The sequence below is a fragment of the Papaver somniferum genome, chromosome 2 (assembly GCF_003573695.1).
Source record: "Papaver somniferum cultivar HN1 chromosome 2, ASM357369v1, whole genome shotgun sequence".
Lineage (NCBI taxonomy): Eukaryota > Viridiplantae > Streptophyta > Magnoliopsida > Ranunculales > Papaveraceae > Papaver > Papaver somniferum.
This window is the reverse complement of record NC_039359.1, coordinates 69,644,504-69,652,076: the sequence shown is the minus strand read 5'-3', so window position 1 is coordinate 69,652,076 and position 7,573 is coordinate 69,644,504. Positions and strand designations below refer to the sequence as shown.

At 37.6% G+C, this 7,573-nt stretch overlaps 1 pseudogene; it reads right to left on the bottom strand.

Annotated features, from left to right (window-relative positions):
- Positions 1 to 274: 274 nt before the first annotated feature.
- Positions 275 to 991, bottom strand: LOC113351323 (annotated as a pseudogene).
- Between the last annotated feature and the right edge of the window lie 6,582 nt (positions 992 to 7,573).

Genomic DNA, 7,573 nt, shown 5'->3' with positions numbered 1-7,573 from the left:
TTATAATTAGGTGATGAACTTAAGTTTTCCGTTGCCAACACATATCATATCCAACGCATATCATATCCAACGCATATCTTATAATGTTAAGGTTAGGCAATATCTTAATAATGGTATTGCCTCGTCTTCAAAACATAAGATTGTGCTTCTGCATTGCTAAGGACTAAGGAGTGAATTGCAAAACAGAGAGGATCCCGGTTGATACAGATAATATTTACAGGATATAACAACAAAAAATTTATCAAAAATGAAAATACGGGGTAGTAACAAACCTTCAGTTCTCGCCAGATGCCCCACCTATATTCTCTACTATCTTCTTCAGATCAATTCCACGTATCAAGTTCATTCTCCTTGAGTGGATTTTCAAAATATCCCATCGAGACTACAAGAAGATGTGAAATAAAAATCATGAGACGCTGGCTAAGAGTAAATCATGAAAACTGAATCAGAGCACATTATTTACAGAATTTTCAGATTTACAATTTCAGCTACAAAGTTGTTTTACCCAAAAAATCTACTGCTGTAATATTATCAAACAACTAAATGATGGGCATAGAATCATGAAAAAAACAACTATTAATCCCATCACACAAGATCACAATAATTCAGGAGGTGAACACTACTTAAGGTGAACGTATTACATACCTCCTCGTTGGGATTTGGAAACTCAATCTTCCTGTCAATATGTCCAGGCCTTAGGAGTGCTGTATCCAGAATACCAATCCCATTTGTAGCCATCAGAAACTGTAAAAATTACGTATTGAGTTGTAATAAATAAGCACCAAGGAGAAATATCAAACTTTATGCTACCATATTAATCGATTTCCTACGAAGGCCCAACGCATCATAAAACTATTGAGCATACCTTGATCTTGTTTGATTCTTCAAATCCATCCATCTAATTAAGCATCTCAAGCATGGTCCTTTGCACTTCACTATCACCATTACCAGTTCCACATTCCATACGAGCTGATCCGATACTGTCAATTTAGTCCACGAAAATGATTGAAGGCGCATGTTCCCTGTCCATGTTAAGAAACATGTACAGCTTAAGTACGAGAGATAAAACTTCTTACAAAACTCAATAACATGATACATCACATGAGAGGCAATTTAATCAAACTAAATGGAATCCACGAGTCAGAATTAAAGATAAAACCATGTTTGAGGAAGCATGACTCACCCGTATGGATGGTATGGCAACCCTTGTTTGTAGATGTATGAAACTGATTGAGTGTAAGTGGGTTTTGTGATGTACGGTCACTAAGACCCTGCACTCCACCGTAGTAGGGAGTTATTGCCCTCATGGTTCCTGTAAGAATAAACCAAACAACAAGGTATATAAGCTTCGACGAAAATATATTTATTTTTTTCTTCAGTTTGTACCGATAAAGTACCTGGTTGAACCACAATTATTAATCATAGCAAATTTCATAAGCTTAAAGGCACAAATTAGTAAGAAAAGTGACTCCGCCACCCAAACTCAAGGGTAATAAGTCATTTCCAAGGGAATAGAAACTGAAAAGTAAGAAAACAAAAATCACAAGGGTCTTGAATAATTATACCGACTGGTTGCGGAGATTGCTGAGACCGGCCAAGCGAAGCTATACATTCCGCTCACCCATTAACCATCATTGCAACTTGTGTTCATAAACAAAATACACATCTTCAACTGCAGATACAACCTCACTGCAAATACCCATTCCAATTCCATTGCAACATCACCTGCAACACCAGCTTGCCATCACCATGGCAGACACCAAAATTGCACTTATACAAATGCCAGCAACAACAACTTCTTGTATTGCTCATATGAATTCCATTGCACCCATTCTACACTGCCCTGGCAACTCAGTTTTCTTCAATTCATGGCACCAGCATCTCCAAGTACACACCAGTCCACCAGTTCAGTTCTAAATGCTCATCACTTCAATCACCATCCATGCAGACCTCCACCATTCCTCATAACAACAGGTCCAGTCCATCATCTTCTTCCATCTTTCAGTGTTGTTCTCACAGGTAACAGCAGAAACAAACCAAACCCATCCTTCTTTCACTGCATACAACAACACAGTAACACCAGAAGCTAATCATAATAAATCACCACTACCATCTGGACTTCATCTTTGTTGTGAATTAACACCACCAACACATTGTTCTTCAGCTCTGCAATATTGCTTACAATTCACACAGCATCACATTCTGGAGCTTCGCCTGTCCTAACCATACATCAAATTCACTATATTTCGGTTTCACAAACTTAATCCTACTCTTGTTCTTGAGCTCATGACAAGTCTACCTTCTCAGTAGATGTATCTTCTTCATCTTTTGTTCTTGACTAAACAAATATGAAACCCCCATCGATCTCAACTCCAAGCTAGTTCTCTTTCCCATAAAAACAATTGGTATAAAACAAAACACCACCTTCTGCAATCAAATCCACTACCATCTCTTCTATCTCGGTTCAATTCATCAGCTCAAATTCATTCAAGCCATAACCCATATCTCAATCAAACCCTGGATTTTTTGTTCTTGGCTACAACAACAATCAAATCGAGAGAAACCCCCAACTTTACTCTCAAACCCTCACTCCTGAGAATCTTAAATTCTTCTCCTCTGATTCTTCACCATCTTTAATCTTGAGCTCACCTTTTTATTGATTTCAGTTTCCTTATAAACTTCGAAATCTAGTCATTAACAGACCCTTAAGCAATCTCCATCAAATCCACAGTATCATCTTAAAAAATCCCTAACTTCCCATGAATATCAACAACAACAAATATGCAAATTCATCCAGATTTGATCCCTAAATCGCATATTACGAATTGAAAGGGGTTCTGATATTGAATCAGTGAAAGAAGAAATCGGTAGCATATTACGAATTAAAGTTGGGTTTCGTTTGATTTAGGGTTTGTAGAAGGTGGATCTGAGGTATTCGATTGATGAGTTTCTGTGACTGAGGTTGTGGTGTTTTTCACCGGAAATTGCAGATGAGAACTAATATGGGTCGATTCAATCAAGAAATGAAGATGAAGAAGAGGGATTGAGAGAAGAAGAGAGGTGTTCTTCGGGGGAGAGGAAGAGGAGAGGAAGAAAGAGATAGAGTTCGAGTGGTTGAGGGAGGGTTTGGTGGGTGAATGAAAATGTTGGACGGACCAGATTTTGTTTGATCCACTCATACGGATTGGGAAAATAATTTCACGGTTGAGATTGTTTTTTGGGATGCTCATACGGATTAAGAAGCATGTGTGTTTCTCTTTGTGCTAATACGCACTCATGTATTCGGTTTTATTATCAACCTTCGACACGAAAAAAATTCAAAAAAAATATGAATAAATTTAGCATATTGTTATCGATATTCTAATATAAAAAAATCCAAAAAATGTATAAGAATGAAGCTGAAAAATAAGAAATGAATTCGATAATTGGTGTGTTTCTTTGTGCTTTTGTGCTTTCTCTTTGTGCTTCCGGTTTGAATTTCGACTAGTTACATAGGTCATGAAGTAATTTCGACTAGTCATACAGGTCATGAAGTAGATTTAGTTCACATTAGTAGCATGATACATCATCGAAATCGATAAATATGAAGCTCAGTGTCGATTCAAACTTCAAATGTGGTATAACGACATACAAACTATGAACCAAGAAGCTCTGAGAGGGTTCTGACTTCAAACTTAGCATGATACATCATCAAAATCGATAAATATGAAGCTTAGTGTTGATTCGAACTTCAAATTTTGTATGACGACAAACAAACTATGAATCATGAAGCTTCAGGAGGGTTCTGACTTCAAACTTAGCATGATACATCATCGAACTCGATAAATATGAAGCTCGGTGCGATTCAAACTTCAAATTCGGTATAACGACAAACAAACTATGAATCCCTAAACAAACCCTAAACTGTGAGACCTTCGGAATATTCGACGAAACCTTAAACAAACCCTATTTCTGCATATTGTATGCATACCAGGATCCGAGATCGAAACCTCGCCGGGAGTGGACTACTCTGAGTCAGAAACTTGGTAAGAACGACGAATCCATCCATTTACATGTAAGATTCCTTCGGAATATTCTACGAAACCTTAAACAAACCATATTTCAGCATATTGTATGCATACCAGGCTCCGAGATCGAAACCTGGCCGCGAGTTGACTACTCTAAGTCAGAAACTTGGTAAGAACGACGAATCCATCCATTTACATGTAAGATTCCTTCGGAATATTCTACGGAACCTTAAACAACCCATATTTTTGCATATTGTATGCATATCAGGCTCCGAGATCGAAACCTGGTCGCGAGTTGACTACTATAAGCCAGAAACTTGGTAAGAACGACGAATCCATCCATTTACAGGTAAGATTCCTTCAGAATATTCTACAAAACCTTAAAAAAAACCCTATTTATGCATATTGTATGCATACTAGGATCCGAGATCAAAATCTCGCGGGAGTGGACTACTCTAGACAGAAACTTAGTAAGAACGACGAATCCCAATTTACAGGTAAGATTCCTTCGGAATATTCTACGAAACCTTAAAGAAACCCTATTTCTTCATATTGTATGCAAACCAGGCTCCGAGATCGAAACCTGGCCGCGAGTTGACTACTCTGAGTCAGAAACTTGGTAAGAACGACGAATTCATCCACTTACATGTAAGATTCCTTCGGATTATTCTATAAACCTTAAAAAAACCATATTTCTGCATATTGTATCCATACCAGGCTCCGAGATCGAAAACTAGCCGTGAGTGGACTACTATAAGTCAGAAACTTAGTAAGAATAACGAATCCATCCATTTACAGGTAAGATTCCTTCGGAATATTCTACGAAACCTTAAAGAAACCCTATTTCTTCATATTATATGCAAACCAGGCTCCGGGATTGAAACCTGGCAGCGAGTTGACTACTCTGAGTCAGAAACTTGGTAAGAACGACGAATCCATCCATTTACATGTAAGATTCCTTCGGAATATTCTACGAAACCTTAAACAAACCATATTTCAGCATATTGTATGCATACCAGGCTCCGAGATCGAAACCTGGCCGCGAGTTGACTACTCTAAGTCAGAAACTTGGTAAGAACGACGAATTCATCCATTTACATGTAAGATTCCTTCGGATTATTCTATAAACCTTAAACAAACCATATTTCTGCATATTGTATCCATACCAGGCTCCGAGATCGAAAGCTGGCCGCGAGTGGACTACTATAAGTCAGAAACTTAGTAAGAATGACGAATCCATCCATTTACAGGTAAGATTCCTTCGGAATATTCTACGAAACCTTAAAGAAACCCTATTTCTTCATATTATATGAAAACCAGGCTCCGAGATTAAAACCTTGCCGCGAGTTGACTACTCTGAGTCAGAAACTTGGTAAGAACGACGAATCCATCCATTTACATGTAAGATTCCTTCGGAATATTCTACGAAACCTTAAACAAACCATATTTCAGCATATTGTATGCATACCAGGCTCCGAGATCGAAACCTGGCCGCGAGTTGACTACTCTAAGTCAGAAACTTGGTAAGAACGACGAATCCATCCATTTACATGTAAGATTCCTTCGGAATATTCTACGGAACCTTAAAAAACCCATATTTTTGCATATTGTATGCATATCAGGCTCCGAGATCGAAACCTAGCCGCGAGTTGACTACTATAAGCCAGAAACTTGGTAAGAACGACGAATCCATCCATTTACAGGTAAGATTCCTTCGGAATATTCTACAAAACCTTAAACAAACCCTATTTATGCATATTGTATGCATACTAGTATCCGAGATCAAAACCTCGTCGGGAGTGGACTACTATAAGTCAAAAACTTAGTAAGAACGACGAATCCCTCAATTTACAGGTAAGATTCTTTCGGAATATTCTACGAAACCTTAAAGAAACCCTATTTCTTCATATTATATGCAAACCAGGCTCCGAGATGGAAACCTAGCCGCGAGTTGACTACTTTGAGTCAGAAACTTGGTAAGAACGACAAATCCATCCATTTACAAATAAAATTTCTTCGGAATATTCTACGAAACCTTAAACAAACCCTATTTCTCCATATTGTATGCAAACCAGGCTCCGAGATCGAAACTTGGCCGTGAGTGGACTACTCTAAGTCGGAAACTTGGTAAGAACGACGAATCCATCCATTTACAAGTAAGATTCCTTCAGAATATTTTGCGGCTTAGTCACCTGAGCATTTTTTTTGGACATTATATTTTGTTTCACAACTCTTATAAAGGGTTGTCTTAAAATTAGTATATTAAAGAACCACAAACTTGACAGAACTTGTGATAGTGTAGGAATGGTTAGTGGTGTAGACTTTCATGCAGGAGGCTGAGGATCAAATCCCCCCATCCTCATTTCTGCCAACGTTCTATATTTTTACTTCAACAACAGTTATAAGTGTTGTTATGCATTTTTATTAAGAAAAAAAAACAACCAAAACTTGTGAACGGTAAGGATGGTTGATGAGCTAGACTTCGATGCAGTAGATTCATGTTCGAATCTCCCTTCTAATCTCATTTTTTCCAACATTCTATATTTTTACTTCAACAACACTTATAAGTGTTGTTATACGTTTTTATTAAAAAAAAAGAAAAAAAAACAAAACTTGTGAACTGTAAGGATGGTTGATGAGCCAGACTTCCAAGCAGTAGGTTCATGTTCGAATCTCCCCTCTAACACTATTTTTCATCATCATATTTTGGTGTTCTTCAACAAGTCTTGTGAAAATTGTGATAGGCTTAGTCACTACCTTTATGGAACAGAGTTGTTATAGCTAAATGTCGTCACAACGTTTTTGCTTAAGGAGTTGTCGTTTGTTTTCTTAGCGCAACCCCTTGTTTCCTAAGGGTTGGCAGTGATGATATACGATAACTCTTCCTTTGAAACCAGTTGTCAAACATATAACTTTCTAAGATGTTTAGCGAAGAATTGTAAATCTCCAGTTGTAGATGTATATTTTTCCCGTAGTGTCAGACTGGAATGTAGTTGAACCCTAACCAAATCTCACACCGATTAAGGTACAGTCGCATTCCTTACGCCTCTAGAACCACGCCGGAATCTACGCACTTAAATATTCTTAGCTGAACTCACCCACTACTAAGATTTTCTACGACCCAAAGTAGAAGACTTATAAACAAATCTGTCTCCCACAGATATGTCTATTCTTTATTCGGTTTTGGTTCCCTCTTTTGATAAATCAAAGTGAACATGAACCAATTGATAATCCGGTCTTATACTCCTGAAGAGCATCCTAGAAATATCAATCACCTCACAAGAACCCAACTGATTAACAGGAAAAGTTATTGCGGAATCACAAGAGTCTAAGACGAAGAACTGTTGTGATTACTTTTTATATCTTACCTATCGGAGATAAATCTCGAGTGAATCTTAGAGAAGACAAAACTCAATACGATAGAACAAATAAGATCATAATATGCAACTACAAAGAAAATAGTTGGATCTGGATTCACGAATCTCAATGAAGTCTTTAAGTCGTTAACCTATAATGGTTTTAGCAAAAACCTAGGTTAAAGGAGAATCGACTCTAGTACGCAACTA